The sequence below is a fragment of the Schistocerca gregaria genome, chromosome 5, assembly GCF_023897955.1.
Source record: "Schistocerca gregaria isolate iqSchGreg1 chromosome 5, iqSchGreg1.2, whole genome shotgun sequence".
Taxonomy (NCBI): Eukaryota; Metazoa; Arthropoda; class Insecta; order Orthoptera; family Acrididae; genus Schistocerca; species Schistocerca gregaria.
The window spans coordinates 648,175,342-648,199,446 of NC_064924.1; the positions used below are offsets into that span (position 1 = coordinate 648,175,342).

The 24,105-nt window shown below is 40.5% G+C and overlaps 1 long non-coding RNA gene across 1 annotated transcript in view; it reads left to right on the forward strand.

Annotated features, from left to right (window-relative positions):
• Window positions 1-21,675, forward strand: part of LOC126272416 (uncharacterized) — a 24,846-nt gene extending 3,171 nt beyond the window's left edge. Inside the window, exon 2 of the long non-coding RNA XR_007549220.1 lies at window positions 21,520-21,675. This is a non-coding gene — a long non-coding RNA (uncharacterized LOC126272416). The remainder of the gene's footprint in view (window positions 1-21,519) is intronic.
• Window positions 21,676-24,105: the final 2,430 nt, after the last annotated feature.

Sequence of the window (24,105 nt, forward strand, 5' to 3'; positions counted from 1 at the left end):
AATTCTATTTGTTGATTGCAAAGCAATAAAATTTACTGAACTCATGGTATCTATATAGTTTAAAAACATGAACTATAACGTAAATTAATTATCAGTTGCAATTTAAAAAGGTTCTTATAACGAAATCTCTCGCATTTACAGTAACTGTTAACAATGAAAAATAAATTTATACTTCGGAGCGTAATGGCCGACCAGAGGCTGTATCGGAAGATGAGCTTCACGCATCGCAAATTGCTGAAAAAATACTTATTAAAAATAATTAGCCACTGCGAGCATTTGAGGTGACCACTATTACAAAGAAATTCATTTTGTAATAATAATAAGAAGTTTATTTTAGCAATAAATACGAATAACGTACATAAATAATTGTAGCCGCTCAATGGCTGCCTTCCGTATAGCGGAACAAAACAGAGAGTGTACCACAAAATACGTCCTTCCACCTCGGCCGAGCAATCGCGTCTCTTTCGATACTTTTTCATTTTCATAGACATTAAATAGATATGCTATCGCTGCATATCAGTTGTTTCAAGAGCATTAACTATATCTTTTACGCTAATTACACTCCTGGAAATGGAAAAAAGAACACATTGACACCGGTGTGTCAGACCCACCATACTTGCTCCGGACACTGCGAGAGGGCTGTACAAGCAATGATCCCACGCACGGCACAGCGGACACACCAGGAACTGCGGTGTTGGCCGTCGAATGGCGCTAGCTGCGCAGCATTTGTGCACCGCCGCCGTCAGTGTCAGCCAGTTTGCCGTGGCATACGGAGCTCCATCGCAGTCTTTAGCACTGGTAGCATGCCGCGACAGCGTGGATGTGAACCGTATGTGCAGTTGACGGACTTTGAGCGAGGGCGTATAGTGGGCATGCGGGAGGCCGGGTGGACGTACCGCCGAATTGCTCAACACGTGGGGCGTGAGGTCTCCACAGCACATCGATGTTGTCGCCAGTGGTCGGCGGAAGGTGCACGTGCCCGTCGACCTGGGACCGGACCGCAGCGACGCAAGGATGCACGCCACGACCGTAGGATCCTACGCAGTGCCGTAGGGGACCGCACCGCCACTTCCCAGCAAATTAGGGACACTGTTGCTCCTGGGGTATCGACGAGGACCATTCGCAACCGTCTCCATGAAGCTGGGCTACGGTCCCGCACACCGTTAGGCCATCTTCCGCTCCCGCCCCAACATCGTGCAGCCCGCCTCCAGTGGTGCCGCGACAGGCGTGAATGGAGGGACGAATGGAGACGTGTCGTCTTCAGCGATGAGAGTCGCTTCTGCCTTGGTGCCAATGATGGTCGTATGCGTGTTTGGCGCCGTGCAGGTGAGCGCCACAATCAGGACTGCATACGACCGAGGCACACAGGGCCAACACCCGGCATCATGGTGTGGGGAGCGATCTCCTACACTGGCCGTACACCTCTGGTGATCGTCGAGGGGACACTGAATATTGCACGGTACATCCAAACCGTCATCGAACCCATCGTTCTACCATTCCTAGACCGGCAAGGGAACTTGCTGATCCAACAGGACAATGCACGTCAGCATGTATCCCGTGCCACCCAACGTGCTCTAGAAGGTGTAAGTCAACTATCCTGGCCAGCAAGATCTCCGGATCTGTCCCCCATTGAGCATGTTTGGGACTAGATGAAGCATCGTCTCACGCGGTCTGCGCGTCCAGCACGAACGCTGGTCCAACTGAGGCGCCAGGTGGAAATGGCATCGCAAGCCGTTCCACAGGACTACATCCAGCATGTCTACGATAGTCTCCATGCGAGAATAGCAGCCTGCATTGCTGCGAAAGGTGGATATATACTGTACTATTGGCGACATTGTGCATGCTCTGTTGCCTGTGTCTATTTGCCTGTGGTTCTGTCAGTGTGATCATGTGATGTATGTGACCCCAGGAATGTGTCAATAAAGTTTCCCCTTCCTGGGACAATGAATTCACGGTGTTCTTATTTCAATTTCCGGGAGTGTATATTCATAAAGTACTTTGGTTTACAACCGATAAAAATATCAATATTTATGCGATGTACCGTCACAAGGCCATCCAACAACTCTGTTAATTATTGCCAAGCCGAATATGTGATTGCATAAGAACCAAAGGTGGACCAACGCATTAAGGACTTTCTCAGTTTATGAAACTCTTTCTCTTGGATAGATCGTCCAGTTATTCTGAAACTGTAATCGCTTGTTTGTCTGTACATGTACATAGCATCTACCGTATTTCGTCCCTTCAAATAAATCCTTCGCATTTCATGACGGGGCGTGTTTCCCTTCCGTAAGAACGTCGCTGCTTAGTGTTGCTGCTTTCTCTTTTCTTCTTCGCATCGGACGAAGCGAGCTGGCCTTCATCCGAGCTCGCTTGCCAGAAGCCACGCGGAAGGAATGTCTGCTACAGCCGTTGTTGCGAGTCTTCCGTCCAACCTGAGCCACCCCTCTCTCTCGCAGCCCGCCGGGCCAGCGCGTTTGTATTCACAGCGCCACCATCGTGACAGGGAGGGTCTGAGACGCGAGGTGAGGAACGCAAATCCCGCTAAGAGAAAAAGTACCAGGGCCGGGCGCCGCTTGAGAGAAGAGCTCACCTGCTGCGCCACGGGGACTTATTCGAAACGTGACGACGCAAATCTGCCGGAGAGCTGCTCCGACGAACTGTTGTGTCATTGTCATTTTTACTGCTACCTTTCCCTACTCCTCCACGTGGAGTACCTGTTCACTCACCCAAATAGGCAAATACGGGTAGAGTACAGCGCAATGATTTTATCCCTTACGAGGAAAATTCTTTGCCTCGTTTTTCCTCCGAAGGCTCTCTTTCAGATCTACAACGACGCTTAATTTTTATCACTTCTTTGGTAGTTATTAACGGAAGTGGTGGCCGTCTGTGGCAAAAATCTGGAAGTCCGTTGCTGCACGTTCGGAATCTCCTGTTATCCTAGGCAGCGTCCCGGCTGCACATTTCGTGTCGTAGAAAGACCCCCCCCCCCCCACGTCGTTTAAAATTGTCTATCCCACTGGGGGCTCCTATAATCCGGGTTATCTGACTTCTGTACGTCAGACACACTTTCCGGAAGCCACCAGCCAAAGATGTCTTGAATCAGAGGATTTCCCTCCCGTTCGTTTCTCGTTTTGTAAACAGTTTAATAGTTACCGTAACCTTTGAGATTATGGAGAAAGTGCTGTAATATAAGTTGGATTAGAAGACTGCTGAACTATCCTTGGACGCATATATCCATTTAATATCTGGTAGTCCGTGTACTGAGTGATGCAAAGTGTATCTGCCAAATCAAGTAATCTTAGGAAAGGCAGATGCCAAGTTGATTCACTGGAACGATTCTCAAGAGATGTGGTCCATACATCAAGGAGTCCGCTTACTAACCTCCTGCTCAATAAATCTGATTTTGCTCCTAATCCTGGAATCCTTCCCAGGCAGCACTGACGGAGAAAATAGACGTGATCCAAAAAAGAACTGCACGTTTCCTCAATAGTCCGCTTAATAAGAACAAAAGCGTTATGCATATGCTGATCAAACCTCAAATGCAGACTCTGCAAGAGATGCACGTGGTTTAATATCAAAATTTCTGTAACGGGCTTTTGTAGAGGATACAAGCAACAAATTTCTTCTTTATGTAGTCTTCAGTCATAAAAACCGTTTGAGGCAGCTCCCCGAGCTCTCCGTGGTAGCCTCTTCCTCTCAGCAAAATTACCATACCCTGCTTACAGTTTGTGGTATCGATAGCTACGAGCCGGCCGGAGTAGCAGAGCGGCTTTAGGCGCTACAGTCTGGACACTGAGTGATGTAAAGTATAATGGCCAACTCAAGTCATCATAGGAAAGGCAGATTCACTGGAACGATACTCAAGAGGTGTGGACCATAAATGAAGGAGTTACGCCTTACAAACCTCCTGCTCAATAAATATTATTTTGCTCCTAATTCCCTAATTCTGGAACCCTTCCCAGGCAGGTTCGAGTCCTGCCACGGACATGGATGTGTGTGATGTCCTTAGGTTAGTTAGGTTTAAGTAGTTCTAAGTTCTAGGGGATTGATGACCACAGAAGTTAAGTCCCGTAGTGCTCAGAGGCATTTGAACCATTTTTTTGTAGCTACGATACCATGGCGCAGGTGCCAGTTCTTAGGTTAGCACTACAACACCGACGCTGACGACATCGCCCTCTATTCGGTGCTGTGTAGACCTATGAGCTCCGCTCCAGATTCAGCCCACGTGATTTCGAGGAGACTACCTGGCAACATTGCTTCTACTTCATAGGGGGGCAGCAATTACATACTGTGTTACTTCAGTTACTTCAATGGTAGTTTGTCCAACTACTAGTAACTGTCATATTTGACAGGTGAAGGGCTTCGCAACTATGTGCTCATCTGTACGCAAAGTTAAGTAAAAGAGTTATAACCTAATTGCAGTACCAAGCATTTCACATTTTGCTCCTCCTACTCACTTCCTGCATTCGGCCTACCCATCACATTACAGGAGCAGACACACACGCCGCCTTCCAGGCGGGATACAAAAACAATTAAACTTCCTTATTCTACTCAGGCTTTGGTCTCCATCTACAGTTTTTTTCCCTTCGCACTTCACTCCAGTACCAAACAGTCCCTTCTTATAAATCGTGGGATGATCATAAAGGTACCATTACAGATGTTTGAAGTCATGCGGAGTCTTTCAGTCGTCTTCCCGCACACCGTTCTCGACTGATTAAGAGAAGTGGGTACATGACCGTCGAACACAAAGTACCCTACTCAAAACACCGTAAGACGCATTGTGGAGTACTCATGATTATGTAGAAGCGTACAAAAATCCTAAATACACAAGAGGAAACTGGAACACCAGCAGTTTATTCCTATGAAATAGATAGGATGTAATAGAAGAGAGAGAGAGAGAAGATCCAAAGACGAGGAGAGCGATTTGTCACAGTTTTCTTTAGTCTTGGATTCGTTCATTAAGCGCTAAATCATCGGTGGAGTTGTTTACCCAAAGTCAGTGGCAGACGAGAATGAGACCATACATTCATAGAAGACTCAAAATTTCACGAACGCAAAATTAGACACATTTTAAGCTGTCATAGAAGCTTACCAAAATCCGTTCTTCCGGCTCACTATGAGGGACAAGACTACGGGAAGTGAAAAGACAGAGTAGTCTGCGCTACATACCGTTAAGGTGGCTTGTTAAGTGTAGATTTGGAAGCAAATGTAGAAGTGTGGGGCGTGTATCACACTGCTCCAAGACAGTAAGCCCGCATCTCGTTGTCGTGCGGTAGTGTTCTCGCTTCCGACGCCCGGGTTCCCGGGTTCGATTCCCGGCGGGGTCAGGGATTTTCTCTGCCTCTTGATGGCTGGGTGTTGTGTGATGTCCTTAGGTTAGATAGGTTTAAGTAGTTCTAAGTTCTAGGGGACTGATGGCCATAGATGTTAAGTCCCATAGTGCTCAGAGCCATTTGAACCATTTTTAACCATGCCAGTAAACATTTTAAATTGGAATAACGTTCTGGAATGGAGAACTGTGTTACGAGTTTTGAAATCGTTCCCTCCTCTTCCATTTGTTTGCACTCTCCGTCCTGTTACGGTTCCTATCTTCAGTGTCCATCAATATGACCGCCGGTATAAGTTTATGAAAGAAATAAACAGCACGGAACCCTTTATTCGAAACACAATGCACACAGTGTACACTCCTAGCTCTTGGTGACAGCATCAAGATATGATTTTCTTTACCGTTCATGTATCAGAGATTTTAAGGAAAATAGCATTTCACAGCGTTTCAGGGTTTGACAAAGCGAGTAATTTTAGTAACGTTGAAGAACTGTAAATCTCCTATTGAGCAGTAGCATCCTCGAAGATGGAAGATTAATACGGAACAAAAAAATCTGAAATTCCTTGGGAACAGCTTCGAAATTGCCTGTAGTCGATCTCTCCTTTGTCTTTTGTTCCTTAACAGTTTCCAGAAATAGCGTTGAGTGAGTTGGCAGAATGGTTATCAAACTGGAATTGCTTTCGTGAGAAGACGATTCATGTTCCCTGCCAGCCAGCTAGATTTAGGTTTCCCGTGATTTTGCTAAACAAATTAACGCAACTACAGGGACGTTTCTTTTGAAAAGGTATGGCCGGTTTCCCTCTTCGTCGTTCCCTAATCTAAGCTTGTGCTCCGTCTCTAGTTACCTGTTTGTCGACAGGACGTTAAACACTATCTTCCTTCCAGAAGTCGCTTTCTAACTTGCGACCCTTTGCACATTGCACACTATGAGACATGTCAGCAATATGGCGTTTCTGCCTTTTAAATTTCTCAGCAGACCCCTTTCCACACGCCTCAAGAAAAATGTAGAAACCGATGGCTAAGAATAATAAGAAACCTACACACATCTCTCCCGAGCTTGATGTTGTCACTATCATATAAAACTGAAAAACTACGGAAAGATCAAAATAAATTGCAAAGTGAATTGAGCACGATTTCTGCATAATGCATAGTTGGCAAGGACGAACAATAAAAATGTGAATTTCGCCACATGAGTACCAACAGAACTCCTCTAAATTTGGCTTACACGATGAATAACACAAAAGTAAATGTTCAACTTAGAGACTAGAGATTAAAATCACAAAGAATTTAGTTTTAAACCATCCCATAGTCTATAAAATGTTGTGGGGCAGGAGAATCAAAGAGTACAAGTTATTGGCAAAAATCAATGTAGCAAGGTCACTGGCTACACAACGCTTGTCCTACCTCTTGTGGAGCACTGCTATCCACTGCGGAGTCTTGCAGGTAAGGTTGATGGAGGACCTGAAAATCTTCCAAGAAGAGCAGTTTTGTATTACCGTGTAATGGCTTAGACAATGTCAGGAGCATGTCAACAGAGTTTGAGAGTCAGTCATTAAAACAAAGCTGTATTGTGATACTTTTATACCCCTTCAATATTTTGAACATGGCTTCGTTTCTGCAGTGGTTAGAAATCAGTAAATGAATCAACGCAACAAACCAGTTGCAACTAAATGTAGCTTTATTCAACCTTTTACCACGTTTCCGATGGTTATAAATCATTTCCTTCGAAAAGAAATGTAACAAAATTTCATACTGGAAACCCAAATAATGAACAGATATGACACTACTTCAATGAAAGTACTCTGCCTGAGAACATCATTTTACACGTAACAAAATATGCTGGCACTTATGACAGGGGCTTTAAAGTAAAAATTGCATCAATCCAGAAGCAAAACGAAAGGCGAATTTTGTTGAGACGAACTTTCTATCTCCAGTCTACCCCTATGAATGCTAAAATACTTAGCTGAATTCTGGTTACGTGGGGAGGAATCAGCTCTTCCCATGAGCTATTCATGTCTGGTCATGTCCAACCCATTGTACAATGGTGACAATGTTACAAGACGACAATTCTCCGTTTCTCACCGCTCGCATAGACCAAGACTGGTTTTACGAGCACGAGGATGAACTGCTACATTTCCCCTGGTCACCACAGTTACCAACTGTCAGTACTATAAAGCCTTTGTGATATAATGTGAAGAGAAGGGACGGTGATCGCTATCAACCTACGTCGCCGTTACCTGTAACATACCACTTTTTGCTTGAAGAATGATCAAATATTTCCGTGAAGACCATACAGGACAGTATTTACCCGATGCGGTACAACTGGAAGTGGTTTTGAGTGCCAATTGGTTACCTACACGATTTTAGGTATGATGATGTGTTGTCCCCTTTGTATTTTCATGTTTTTGTCCAATCTCTGTATGTCAGCTCCGGAGCACCATAGGTAATTATAATTAATAATTTAATGTGGCTCACTGACGTGGTGTAAATCTTTCAATTGGACATGCCACTTCGGTGATTTACATGTTCCTAACCTACCCCAATTATACAGCAGGACAAAGGGGACTTACCTTTTAACGGGGAATCTGAACCACGTGTCGTTTCTCGCGACTCCTCGCATCGTTGAGGGATGAAGGCTAGGTCAAAACGCAAGCTGAGATGTCCAAGATCCGTACGGGATTCAGGACCCCTTTGCTGCTGCCCCCATTTTTTTTCTTTGTTCGTCATGGTTCTCGACATTTGGTGGGTGCGGGGGTCACGTGGCACCCCTTCTAGCTCGTCGTCGAATACTTAACTAAGGTTTGTGTATAGCTACTGGCTTGGCATCTACCTGTAGTCCACTAAGCCCGACAAACAACAGGCCAGACTTCATTATTGATTACATAGTGTCATCTACGTTAGATGTTCAGAATGGAGACTCAGTGGTGCCTGACCATGATCTATGCAAAAAAACATTCATTAAGTGTTTTCTTCAATCAGCGTCTTATACTAGAAATATTATTTTTACGTCACTGGTATTATTTCCCCGTCCCAAGTGGATTTTACAACTAGGAACGAGGTTCTCTGATTCCTGTCTGCCTCCTATATGGTGTTAGCACTATTCTAATTTTAGAGGTGCATATTACAAATGCGATGGTGCTGTATGATGGCAGACTTTCCTGTTTTGGTTTCGATCAGTAGCTATTTTTAAGCTACTATTTTGAAAGACTCATTAGAGTGTAGTTATTGTGTAAGCTGATAAATGTGATAGCTTAGCATAACGGACACAATTAATTCCAGGAACTGATTTTAGCAAAGACCTAACTGCAATACATACATCTTTCAGTTGGTACAACATATATTAGATAATTTGCTACTCTTGGCCAGTGCTGGTTGCTTCATTAGGGAACAAAAGAGGGGCTACTTGATGTATATACTCACATTTTGTTTCCTCGTAAAGGTTAATAAACGTCGACCTGTCTCCAATTCAGGTAAGAGACCTTTAGCTTCCTCATCCTGTTTCACATATCGGTAGGTTTGTTCTCCACTCAGTCAACTTTCTATTGTAATTCGAGTCGGCTTAATACCACGTCCTTCGTCAGCTCTTTTCTTCAGATTGGCATTTAATCACAACGTCCTCAATTCTTTGTTCCTTTCATTCCAATACTAGCAGAAGCCGACTTCGGAGAAGAAAGGTTTGCGTTCTGCAGAAATGTAAGAAAATGGGAGGCATATTTTTTAAACCACTAATCTTATGGCACAGACTGAAGAAAGGAAAACTCACATTTATAGATTTCATTAATTAGAGAACGTTTTTGACATTGCTGACTAGAATAGCCTCTTTCAAATAATGCTCTTAGCGGGGATGGAATCCGCGACTGTAAGAGTATCTAAATTTTCAATAGTTATCAGCGTCAAAGTACATGAAAGGAAGCAATACATAAGAAAGGAATGAAACAGCATGTTTTTCACTCCGTGAACCTAGCAAGCTGAGAAGGAATCTATGCCGAAACTTGGAAAGGAAACTGAAGTTCAGGAAAGGGAATAAATGGTTTGAAATATGCCAGTGGCTTTGGAGTTGTGTCAGAGACGTGGAACGTTTTAAAAATTATTTCAACGTAATGAATCGTCTTGAAACAGGCTATGACTATGAGCAAAAATCAATGATAATGAAAATTAATATAATTAATGGGACAATGTTGAGAAAATTAGATTAGAAAATGAGGCACCTGAAGTAGTACACAGGTTTTTCTCTTTAGCCAGCAAAATAACCGTTGACGGCCAGAGCAGAAAGATGCAAAATGCAAACTGGCAGCAGCACGAAGAATAGAAAGAGTAATTTGGTTACACTGAATATAAATATGAATGTTAAGAAGTCTACTCTGAAGTATTTGTCAAGATCATAGCATTACGTGAAAAGGAAACGTGGCAATAATTACAGACTAGAAGACAGCAGAAACATAGAAATGTGCTGTTACAAGACAGCAAACAGGATTAAAAATATGAATCGAGTAACGAGTGGAGAAAGGAAGAAAGATCAGAGGTTAACGTACCGTCGGGAGAAAGATCGTTAGAGACGAAACACAAGCTCGACCTTTGGAAGGATAGGGAAGGAGATCGGCAGTGCACTTTTTCGAAAGAAATGTTCCAGCATTCGCCTGGAGCGATTTAGGGAAATCACAGACATTCTAAATCTACATGGCCAGACGGAAACTACGATAGTTATATTCCCGAATGCAACTCCGTAGAGCTTCAAAATTACGCCACCTCGCTCTGTGGTAACCGGGGAATGCGAACAGAAGCGAGACGGAGAGAAAAGAGCTTTGTCGCTCAATTTCACTAGAGGAAAGAATAAACTGATAAAATACAGCATGAGATATCGGGCAAAATCTAATTTTGATCATGAAAGGAAATGTGAGGAAAGGAGGAAAAAGTCAAAACCTTAAGAGTGACCATAAAAATTGTTGATTATTCGAGCTGTTATAACGTAAACGGTGATTAATCAATGTGATAAATCCCGACACCACACCCAGAGAGTACACGCGTCTCTAACGTTGAAACTGAAAAAGTCAATATTTATAACTCATATGAAGTCAAATACGTAACTATGACAATATTCCATTCCAGATTTCGACAGAACTCAGACCTAAATTTCTAAATAGTCTGCTATAGTATGTTATACAATACTACCATGTAATACTAAGATAAAAGACAAATAAAGTAAGCGCATTAGTTTATTCAAATTTATTTCAAACTTCTGCGATACTAAAATACAATAGCTTCAAACTGACGGCTGTCGGAAACCGTTTACAGTGTTGTAAGTTGAAAAACTGTGACTGAATGACTAAATATAGTGTTTATTCTATTATTTAATAAAAAAATTTAGCTAATTTCTCTGTCAGCATGAAAATAAGGTATGAGTGAAACGGAGAATTGTCGTCTTGTAACACTGTCACCATTGTACAATGGGATGGACATGATCAGACAAATTGGTCACAAAGTCTTTGGTATTAACGTGGTCTTGCAGAGTTACCATGGGGCCCATGGAATACGATATGTCTGGCCATACGATCACCGAACCCCCGTCATGTTTCGCTTTTGGTATGTAAACGTGGCCAAAAGTTGGAAACTGTATGAAACAGGACTCACCAGACCAGAAGACATTCTTCCATTGCTGTATTGTCCGGCTTTTAAGGCTTCGGTACTCCGTTATTCTTTTAAGGCTATTTGGATCACTAATAAGTGGTTTTGGAATTCCGTCTCGCCCTACTGTTCTCTGCTTATAGTTATCCATAGCTGTTGTTTTGGTGTAGACATTGTTCACGATTGTGTCAATCTTTTCTGTAATGACTTTTGCAGCTGTTGACCTCTTATTCTTCGTAAACGTCCTCTTCAGTGACCAATTCAACTCACGCCTCCGTCTGCTTTGCAACTTAGCGTACGATAATTTGCCGCTGTTCAGTATGCAGTATAACTCTTCGATACGGTGCCCCCTGAATCTCCTAACACTTCGCCTTCCTCTGTTTCGACAGTACCCGCCATACTGACATAAACAGTCTGCTCAAGTTCGGACACACTTGGCCATGTCATAGTACATTCACACCTACACAGAACACTGTTGTGAAGAGGACTGACAATTGCAAGAAATGGAGCATATTGCACAGGCACAGTTCGTGGTCAAATACAGCAGCTCAACCTGCAGGATTACTGTGGCGGGTTTTTCTCTGTTTAAAGCGGTTTTTGTGGTGCGTATGCGTTATTGTAAAACGTATGAAAATGTTGCAGCAAGAATAACAGTATTATTTGCAAGAAACAAAAAATCCTTGATAATTCTTATTTAAGTGTTGCTGAGCCCGTCTATAATGAATTATTTTGCCATTCCTTACCAATATAAATAAATACTGAAATGCTCTTCCATTAATTCATTAAGTGACATTATAATGTTTGCACCAAATATTTAATATTTCACACCACAATCTCTTCCAATAATACCACTGGTGTCGCTAATGTTATTATTTAATCTCTCTGATAAATTAGTCTGAGAAAAATTAATTGTACACACCATCCACAAAAACTATTTCATATACATAAAGTTATTTTCACTATTAGAACAGAATAATAATAAATTCCTTTGTGTTCTGGCCCTTGGAGTTCAAATATAGTAATATCGATCCAAACAATTAATGTCTCATTATTCCTGAGGTTTGAAATTGCTGCAACATACGCTCATATAATGGCGACAGACCAAAAACAGCCTGGACTCGGTAAACTCACCAACGTACTTTTTCGTAGGAAATCAGTAACATCAGCCTTTGCCGTTATGCTGGATGAAATAAATGTCAGAATCTTGCACCGTTCTGACAGTTCACAATATGAATATTATTCATCAGGTACCAATAATTCAGTATCTCCGTACCAGGCGCCAATGGCCGCATTCCTGTTTACTGCGGACACGAAACATAAAACATTCATAGTAGATTATGTACTTACAAGCAAAAGTCCGTATACTAGAATACCATTTAGTAAATTGTACGTTGTATTTTTTTGATAACCTGCACTTCACACAACATGACTGCTTTTTCCAATATTTAGAAAACAGACCTCAGCTTATCTTCGATCTCAGCCGCTTCATACAGCATAGAGTACAATAGATAATAGAAAATTTCACAGGCAATACGAAGGCAATTTATGATTTTAGTGGTATTATCTTTTATTATTTCATTTTTCTTTGCGATAAAACATACTGTTGTTGTAAGTTATTTACATTCCGCAGTATAATAACAAGTCACAATATAATAAGAAGTCTTTTCTCAGTTTGCACATATAGGCTTGAAAGTCATTTCTGGAAAAAATATTCATGACTTCATAAATCTCGGTCATTGTCGTGTACACTGGTGGAACAAAATATTAGCATTGACATTGAAAAGGCTTGGCTACTCTCTGTATTATACGTTCATGCATTCATGTTTTTGACCAACCCCGGTATATTTCGATAAAAGCGGTGGCGAACTGTGTAATATGGAGCTCATAATAAAACGTGACAGTAACTACTAATGATGTCACAAAAGTATTGAATGAAACACTTATACTCGTACTGCTGGAGCTTTCAGAAGTAACGTCACATTTAGCTTTGTTATGGATCTGTGTGGTAAAGTTGATGGATACCAGTGTTTAGTGGCCTATTAGTGGCCTATATCTTTAATATTGCCTTCACAAGGATTTGATTCTAGTTGTTGTAGTCTCCATACTTTTCTACGTAAATCTGGGAACTGACAGTACATGCTCAGTTTGTTCGCACATTTTGTGACACCAAAGTGTACCCAAGTGTTGTGAGTATACGTTATTAACTTCTCCTCATATTCCTCGGGTATACGTACACACCAATAATGACTCATATAACTCTGCCGATGGATTAGTACATCATTCACTGCCTTATAACTGGTTTATTTCATCTTCTTTTGGATCCTCTAATATCTGTCGAATATTGATCCATCTAGGATCACTTTGTTGGAATCTCGTCATATCACCACATAACTCTAAATAGTATCTTCGGTTTATTTTGTCTCTCATAAATAAATTGGAAATTCATCTTAATTTTCATCCAAGATGATGCCTTCTTCTAATCATTCTGGTAGACGGGATAAGGCATCTGCTATTATATTCTCTTTCCGTTGTTTGTACACAATGTGAAATTGATACTCTTTCTAATCTTGCATGTAATAGCTTGCATGTTTGTAAAAAGCTAAGAGCTTTATGGTTACAATACACAGTGGTTCTTGCTCCATACAAATAATAATTAAACTTTTTGAATTCCCGCATTACTGCAAGTGCCTCTTTTTCCGTGGTAGTATACGATACCTCGCAACTTGACATTGTCCTACTACTGAAAGCTATTGGGCAAAAGGTGAGCTTCCCATTTATTTTTCGAATTTAGATCAAACAAATGCCCAAACCAACAGATGAGGTATCCGTCATTAATCCAAATTCCACGTACATATCCGGATAATAGAGAATCATTGCATTTGACAAAGCTTCCTGGATTGTTTCAAATGTTCTTTGATATTCCTCAGTCCAGTGCCAATGGACGTTCTTCCTTAATGAATTTAGTAACGAGACAGTCTTCATCGACTGATCCTCTATGAACCGACGAAAAAACGATGCAAGACCTAAAAATCATTTTAACTGCCTCTTCGTTCTAGGTACAGGAAAACTATTTATCACACATATATTCTTTTCATCTGGTAGGTTGCCTCTTGAATTAATAAATGCCCTAAGAATGTTCTTTTCTCCAGACAGAAATGTGACTTTTGGAGATTAGCTGTCATTCCCACACTAGAAAACCTTTAATATTCATACCAGCACATTCACATGTTCTTCCAAGGTATTTGTAGCGATGAGGATATCATCCACAAACAATGTTAGTTAACTCCTTAGTTCAGGTCCTGATGCTGCATCCAATGCGGAAATGAATACTCCTGCACGTATATTCAAACCAAATGGAAGAACCATGAAATGATAACTTCTTCTGTTATGTACAAATGCAGTATACTTTCTCGTCTCTTCATCTAACATGACCTGCCAGTATGAAGCACGCAAATTGATTATTGTAAAATACTTCACTAAGCTGAACTTTAAGATCAACTTATCTGTCTTTTCTGGGTAAGTACATTTTGGTACAATAATTGTGTTAATTACATGAGCACCAAGTACAAGACATACCGTTCCACCTGGTTTCGGCAGAACGAGAAGCGGACAGCAGTAAGGGCTGTTTCAGTGTTAAATTAGATTCCAATGTAGCATCCTCTGTATGTCTTGGTCCACAGCATTGCGTTGTTTACAAGGAACATGATAGAAACTATGGCAGTATGCTCTGTGTGGCTTGCCATTCAAATGACGTATATAGTCTTAATGATACCGGTTTGTTCTTCAAACACTATCATGTACTTGCTTAATGGGATAGACAATTGTTTCCTCTGCGCATCCTTAAGGTGGGATATTTCTACTACTTAGATGACATTATTCAGACTTGTTTTGCATTTCCGGCGCTCTTTCATTGTCAATCGCAACTTTGCACCTCTGCAGTATCTTCCACGTTTTCTTTCTTTTCTTATAAAATCTGCATATGCTAGAGATCTGTCTCCGGCTGCTGTGGCCGAGAGGTTCTAGGCGCTTCAGTCCGGAACCGAGCTGCTGCTACGGTCGCAGGTTCGAATCCTGCCTCGGGCATGGATGTTTGACATCCTTAGGTTAGTTACGTTTAAGTTGTTCTAAGTCTAGGGGACTGATGACCTGCTTAGAGCCATTTGAACCAATAGGGTTGTGTCGATCCTAAAATTTACTTTCCCAGTAGAGAAGTCTAATTTTGAGTCCTTCTCCTGGATAGTTTCCAATCACAGAACACAGTCTGCTATTAATTCATCCACCACTACGAATGCGAGATCCAATTATAGCATCGTTTGTGTCGTCACAGGTTGTGATCGCGTGCCAAACCCTCGTAGTATTCTACAATGTTGCGCAGGAAATGTCGGTAACGTGGTCTTCTTCATTATTTTATTAACTAAATTTATTGATATTGCGTTTATTGGTGCGCCCGTATCCAAAACTACCGTTACTTGAATACCCTCTATTGCACCTTTCATTGCCGAAATAGGTTCCGACGAGTATTCCTCCATACATTTAGTTGTGTCAGCAAAATGCTCCTCTTCTATCAATCGTCCATCGTTGTACCTCATCATATTTACATTCTGCTCATAGCCCCTATACCTTTATTCGACCGCTCCTCCGCGGCAGGATTCGGTCGGAATCAGTTTTCCGAGCTCGATTCATTTGCATGGACCGCACCATCTCTTACTCCTGTAATAACTGGTGTTCGTTGCCTCCAGTCATTATTATCCATCGGCACAGAAGATTGTGTCTGCCTGTTATTGTATGGCCAATTCGTAGAATTCGAGTTCACATTATAACCTGTATTGAACCTTCTGTCTGTTCTTCCCGTACGTGAAACTGTTTCCATTACCACTACGCGCAAAACGATGTTGGTCGTAGTTATAAAAGTGCGGCGGAGCGCGATTCGCATTTGTCTCCTGAATCAACTGATTGCTCGCTCGGTGGCGTAAGCATTATTCGACTGCGAGTACGCTCTGTGTCTGTCGGGTCTTACATTGATATCTTGTTGGATGAAATCAGACATGATCTCTTCTAAGTCCTCCTCCGATGCGCATATTGATCTCTCTCTCGTCTCAGCCCGAAGTTTCGCCTTCAAAATCCGCAGAATATCCTTGTGCGTTATAGTTTCATTCCAGTATCTTGTCTTATTTAAATACTTGTCAATGTATCACCGTCGGCTTCCTGTTATTACACGAAACGGCTCCAGGTTAAAGACCTCTTTCCTTAATCGTTCTTGCACACCCAGTGACCAAGACGTAGCAAGAAAAGCCTCAAATTCCTCGTACGTTTCGCATGTATCCATCATATCCATGGCCCGTAACGCACCATCACCTTGAGTATATCCTGAAGCGTTACTGATCATTTGCCCTTCAGTCCATGCCCTTGGTGATACTACACGAAATCCTTTTATAAATACCACTGGGTTTATGGGTTTTCGAGCAGGAGAGAACGTCTGAAACTGCCGATGATTCAACAATTTTTCCTAGATGAGCATTACACATTATTAGCTTGCAGATCTGCATGCATTCAGTTATAATATATATTTTCCTCCGGCGAATCTTGATCGTTATCATAAAATGATTCAAGGCTTGAGCCCTGCATTCGTTCTACTTCACGCAGCTCGTTTCTACAGTCTTTTACTGCCCCTCGCATCTGTTCCATATCTCTGGACATATTTTCAACACAATGGACTATTTCGTCCTGCCTTTGTTTGAAAAATTTGACCCTGATTGTTCTTTTACCTCTTTAATGTCTTCTTTAATCATTTCTGCAGTTTTTAAACTGTCAATAGGCAATTCGCTTAAAGCTTCTTTTATACTTGCATCTACACATGGTCTTCGTTAGCGGATGCCCATTCATCTAATTTATTTGAGAAACGCTTTTGATGTTTACTGAAATTCTCTCGTATCAAATGATGACTTCCAGAAGCTATGGTAGTTACAGTTTCTGTTACTTCCGCTACGGAAGTTTCTACTTCCCCCTGCTTCGATTTCATATTTTGCGTTTCTTCTGTAATCCTTTTAATTTCCAAAGGAAACTGCTTTTGCGCATCTCGTAACTCGGTTATCTCATTTGAGATTTGTTGTTGCTGGCTAACAATTGCCTGAATTGAAGCTTACATGTCTGTTTGCTTTTGACACAACTCTGCTTGCTTTCGTGATACTGTTGGTAAGACCAGTGACATACCTATATGCTTCTGTGACATGTCTTCCAGCTTTTATGATACTTCTTGTACCACACCTGACTAAGTAGTTGCCGATACTGACGAAGCCACCGATGTGACTTAAACTAATTGATGCACATGTCATGCATATTTCTTTTTTGCAGGGTTTTGTGCTGGATATATGTTTTAAAGAATTTGTTCTCTCGCTGTAAATATGTCACCATTTTACTATTCAAGTACAGTGCGCCAGTTACGCTCAGGATTATCTAACTGATGTATATGTGCGATGCACGCTTCCAAAATCCTGTCAAAGATTTAGCGACTGTTTGTTAATGCCTTTCACGATTCACAAGCAGAAAGTATCACTGGTTACGAATTTTTTCTACATGATACATTACAGCCACACCATTTATTACAAGCTATAAAGCTACAATCTTTTTATTATGGTTAATTATTACTATGAATTTTTCACTTGAAGCCATGCTGTTTACATTTCTTGTTTTGTGGCAAAATTTGATAAATGTACTTTGAGAACAAACTGTTGTGATCAGCCAGTCGCTTCTATAACTACGTGTAATGTTTAGATATGATATTTTATTGGTAAATGATGAATTTGAACTTTTCCATGAAAAACATAAGTATAATCCATGCCGTATCAAAGATAAAGATCACTAGACTTGCCTGTTGATGAGAGAGAGGTGACAAGTGCGAATAAAGCGTTTCATTCAGAATTTTGTGAAAGATACGGTGCATATGTAATGAGAAGAATGTCGAAGCCGCCAACCAGGTTTTCGTTCCGAACAATGAAGTACCCAGGGAACAGGTGTGAATGCGGTGAAAGACGGAACAGCGAGCAAAGAAGAAGAAGAGCGACTTCCAAAATCTGCCGTTGGTTTCTCAAAGTTAGGATAAATACGACAAATATAGTCACACTTTGTGCTGTATGCATTTTGTAATTAGTTGTTTGTAAACGCGCTGGGCCAGAGTGAATGTTCTTCAAGATGTTAGGGCAGTTAGTTCCATGAGGTGCTGCGCCTGTAATGTCATTAAAAGAATATGTTATGTTTTCAAATGTGACCGATAGTGTATTTTGCAAATTAACTGACATTAAAGTGAACTCAATTTAATTTCCAATAATTCAGATTAGTTTGCGGCTTATGAATGGTACGCCGAGCTATAGTTATTTATTTATAGGATTAACGTTTAGTTAATAGCGGCGCATATAGTGGTGGAACATTTTATAGCAGTCGAATGCTATACGCAGCTATAAGTTTCATTCTGGCAATTCATCAAATTAATTTGTATATAGAGACCTTATTGCGCTAGTTCACGAGATTACGAACGAACATTTTCTTAGACAGAACTGCAGCGCTCGGGACTGAATCAGTCTTAGATAATATTTAAATAAATTAAGTAAGTTCTTGTAGTTGTTGGGATCCTCAGTCCGCACACTCATCTGCTCCAGTTCTACATTCTACTCAGAACTACAGAATGGCATTTCTTATGACCGAGGTTTTTGAAATCCATATAAATTGGTATGAAAGAGGTAATTTTGTTCCAGATACCTCATTGTGTTTGAGCTCAAAATATGTTCTAAAATTCTACGATAGCTGGATTGCAATGATATAGGATGATGGTTCTGTGCATCCCCTCTGCTACCCTTCTTGTATATGAGTGTGACCTCTGATTTTTTTCCGCCTAGTGGGCAAAATGTTATTGATTCGAGGTGTCTGTGGTATAGAGCATTATCGTTAAAACGGGAACTAAACCAACTGCAAAATCTGTCCATACCAGACAGTGTTATTGAGACCTTAGGGGCACATTTAATTTTCGTGAATTCAACTACTTCTAAACCACACTAACAATAATACACATATACATCATCTTTGCACTATGTATGAGTGAATTAATTTGAGGCAGTACGTCTACTGAATCTTTAACAATAAGGAATACCTCTTAACGGAGTTCTGCAACTTCTTTTATCATCCTTGAATGTCTAGACGGTAACCTTGGAGCCACCGACAGCCTTCACATATGACTAGAATATCTTTATGGTACGTAAGAGATATATCGACAAAATTTTGCTCTGGTAGTCATTGAAAGCGTCGCGCTTCTACATTCATATACTTCGTTCACACTTGTTATGCAACAGTCACCATTCCTTTCTAAGGTGTTGAACAGTCACTGTATACCGTGGGGGTCCGTCCTATCATGAACTATTTCGCTGGCTACATACAGTACGTTCCCTCTGCATGGTCAACTATTCTTACAAACTCGTGCCAAAATTGTTCTATATGCGTTTGTCTTGAGTGAAATGTTTTAAGTTCCTGTTTGAAATGTGAAACTACTTCCGCGTTGCCTTACATGGAAAGCTTCCTGTACATTTACCTGATCCCCGTACTTTAGTTATCACTAGTGCGACGACAGACACATGGTCACAGATACTAGCTTTAATATGGACGAATTCAAAGAGGTTAGCTGTATCTGTTGTCATTTAGTCCAATGTCTTTCGGTCGTGAGTGGGCTTTACAACATTTTGTTCCAAAATATGTTCAGCGGTAGTATTTAGCAGTATTTCACAAGATATCCAATTTTGCCCACAACTTACAAATCTGTAAGAAACTGAACTGACTTATGGTCAAAGTTTGTGAGAACATTTGTATTTCCGAGCTACAGTTGAACCTCGGAACTGAGTAATTCTCCCCACTGTTCAAAATCGCTCTGAACAGCGAGGCGAATAGCTACAGCAGTCGTTAGTGGAGCGTACACGGTCACTTACGTGCCATTTCGTCAAGGGGTGTGTGTCTGTTGCTGGCTGCTGAGGAACAGCGCTTTGCGCAGACGTCTTTCGTAACTATATCTGTATCCCTTCCTTATGCTTCGAGTGGCCTGTAATGTGCTGCACACACAGCCAAGCGTAATGCAAACAGAACGCTATCTCCGTGCCGTCCGGCTTCTCTGCAACGGTATACTTTGTGGCAAACACAAACAACACCCGGTCTGAACACTTATATGGAAAACCCCTGTCGCCGTGGATTTTAGCAGATACACTATGTCGTCTGCTGCTGGCTTGTAGGAGACCTGATTCCATACACCTTGAATCACCTTACACTGTATGTACCATACATTATGAAATCCCTTCTTTGATCTAAAAGGTATTTTCTCTTAAGTGCGGAAGTGTAGTAAGGTAATGTTACGTATGTGATGAAAAAAAAAAACTACTGATGCAAATCTATAGAATGTTTAACGAATATAAAAGTAAACAATTTTTTATGTGACAAAAATGTCACAGGGGCACCGTTTCCCCATCATGCGTCTATGAACTGATGTTCAGAGACGGTATTCAAACTGCCATGGGATGTATATAGTTTTGTTGATATTACTGACGTCTTGTGTATTTTTTTTTTAATTTTTTCTTCAGGGAGGGGAGATGGAGCATTTGGTATATGAGACACCTTTAAGCACTCTGGAAGAGGTGGTGCCGATCTAGCTAGTTTCGACCGTGTTAGACAATCACGAGCATGTAATTCACAGTTTTGACCAGAAATAGGTGTTATTTATTGAAATGTAATTTGTTCGTGTATAAGATTAGTTACAGTACAATACTCCAAAGTATTGCTAGGAAATCTGGACGTGAAAAAATGCTTTCACCATAAGAAGACCTTTAATTTTCGATATTAAACTATGGGGTTTGGCAATTAATGATAACAGACGATATTTTCAGCCATATCACTAATACAATACTTAGCACCCAGCATTTTGAATACTGTCACTGAATGTCTCTAGCGTCGAAAACTTCATGGACCCGTGCCAGAACCTTTTTGTCTCATAAAAATTTGTTTGTTTTAATCGCCTTTGAACTCAAGAAAAAAATCTGTATGAGTAATTTCCTTTACGTCCTGTATGTCATCACATTAATGTTGCCTCAGGAAAGTAATAGAACTGCATTGGCGTTGAGATGAAGGGACTACAAGAGTCAGGAGTATACGATCTCAAATGAAGTATCTTATGACTACTACCTGATGGTTACTAGATAATGGTCGTGGGTATAGAGCTACCGTAGTGATGACAGAACCTCGAAAAAAGGTGATGGAAAAAAGAAATATTGTATCTGAGATAATGACTCGAGAATGAATGTTACAAATATGAGAAACAGAGAACAAAGATTTTATGATTTAACAGCTTGGTGCATTGTGTAGGTAGTTGCCAGCAGTGTAGAGTAGGCAGACAGGTAATCGGTGCGGACAGGAAACTCCACTAATGCAACACAAGGGGCTTGATCGTCGGGCATGTGTGTTGATCCAGACTAATACACCTTGCTCATGAACGCCTGTGTCAGAAGTTCTAGTTTTCCTATCTGATATGCACTTGGTTTGTTTTGCAGTGCAACTTCTGTGAATGAGACACCTAGAGTGACTGATGAGATGCTCCAGGCTGAAGTTCACGGTGTCAGTGGCAGCATTTGAGAAAAACTGAAGTTTCTCGAATGGGAAATTGTACGATGCTTTGTACAACTAACAATAAATGAATCCGAAGAGAATTGGTGCAATTTCCTACATAAAATAAGCCTTTAATTAGTTTTGTATCACGTGAGTGTTTCTGTATTTCCATGCTATGAAAAGGATTTCTGTAAAGAATTTGTTTTAAGAAAAAAGTATTAATAAATTTCCACTTCTTTTGAAACAATTTAACAACTACAAGTTACTATTTGAAACTTTTCAACTGTATTCATATCGGTAGAAACAGCTGGTAGCAACAACGACAAGTAAAGAGAGATAAAGCATGTGAAGTTTACATCAAATTTTTGCACTAACTGCCTAAGTGACTATTAAATATTAATATATTGGGTGTCCCATCATATTTGACTAACATAACAATTTTATACAAGGTCCGTCATTTATAGGTGTTTCCATGTTGAATTAAATTGTAGAAAATTTGTTGCAGTCGTACCTAGAGACTCACGCTGCGTGTGTTTATTCCGAAAAAGGATCCAGTTGTTTAAATAAAGAGACTGTGGACAACACTCCAAAATTTATATGACCTGGCAGAATCCTTCATAGAAAGCCTAACAAACATATGCATAAAAGTCGAGGCACTAAGATCTGTTAAAGGCGTAACAATGGGTTAAACTGTATTCAGTTCCACTTAAACATTTATAATGATAATTCTCTCCTGCCATTTGAAGTGTTACTGTTACAATAAATATATATACAATTTCCCAAAGATTTATTTTTTCCAAGAATGGAGACAAATATAAAAGAACACAAATATATAAGAACACAAACATATAAGAACACAAATTAAAAGCTACACCTTTACTGGAACTGTACGGATTAACTCAAACGATAGGACAGGTTTAACAGCTAAGCTATTCTGCATTTCACGAACGTTTTTCTGGTAACCCTGGTTTCCGTTTTCCGTCGTTTCTTAGTTCCTTCAATAACAATCATGCCTTTACTAAGAGGAAGAAATGGTACACTTTAACGAACAAACACAGCACACAGACTTTCAGTGTACTAAAGAAACAAGATTTGCAGATTGCCTACAGACACACACATGCACACACACATAACAAATAATCAAATACAAAACAAGACATACACACAAGAACACAATGGACGAAGGGTAAATTAACAGCGACAGCTGGCGACACTAAACACGGTACAGATCCACGTTCGATACACAGTGGTAAGTAGAAATATTGAAGCAAATGTAGTCGTAAAAACGCCGAAAGTCCGCCATATGCAAAACGCAAGCTGAGTAACTACATTGCCAGGACGACGCTAATGGACTGACTAAGTCGGAAATTGAAACACCAAACGGTAATTTAATACCTAGAAACTGCGTAAAAATTTTTTAACGTTGTAAACAAGAGAACAGAGAGAGAAAATCTAATACAAAAATATACTTGTAGCTACTTCATAGCCATATGTAATGTACAATAAAGAACATGTATTATAGGCCAGTAAAGACGCTTCACAAATACTAGAACGGTAACGCGTAGGGCAAAAAATTTAACCTTTCGTGTAGTTGCTAACAAGAAAATTTATCTTTTAGTTCATTAGGTTGTGAGAGACGGCGGAAGCAAACCCAAGGACTGAGTCTCTAGGTATTGCATGGAAAGCTAGAAAAAAATTTAAAAACCGAAAGAGTAGTTTATTAAAATTAAAGAAAACCACAAAAACACCTATTTCAGTAGTGTATATTATGTATGATTATTTAAAGTGCAATACTCTAAAATGTTACTAGGGACACTTTACAGGAAAAAATGCTTTCACCAGAAGGAATCCTTCGACTTTTGGTCTGAAAATATTAGGTTTAACATCTAGATTTTCCAGCTCTGAAGGAAGTGTACTGGTAATGAAATAAACAGAAATGTGCACGAATGGTATGCAAGGGTGAATCGTTTTTCCAGCTAGCGTTCATTGAGTGTCTATGGCAGTTTTTTTCGAATGGGTCCATATTAATAGCAGGAAATTCTATGGGGAAATATGAAGTAGATTTTAAAAACTAAGAAATCCTGGATGCTTAAACAATGCTTTGCTCCATGTTCTAAAATCATATAAAGATATGTTTATGTTCGAGACTCACAGACAATGGAGTTTATTTCTGTAATAAAATTGGGAGCATTTAGTTACTCCACAAAATCCGAAGCAAGTACTTACAAGCTACCTTTTCACCTTATCTTCAGTCCTAATAATTTACGGTGTTCGGCATTACGAATTATTTTATCATATCGTCACCATAAAATTTTGCTTCTACAGGAATTCTATTGCAGAAAGTGCATGCACTAACATTTGAATACACTGAATGCACCGTATTTTGTTAGAGATAAGCGTCAATATATTTCCTGTAAGACATACTTCAGAAATCATTTATGCCACATGACATAACAGGAAGCTATATATGGGAACTGCAAGCGAAGAGGCATCAGTGTGTCTACGACAGCGGCTAATTACCGAAGCGCAGT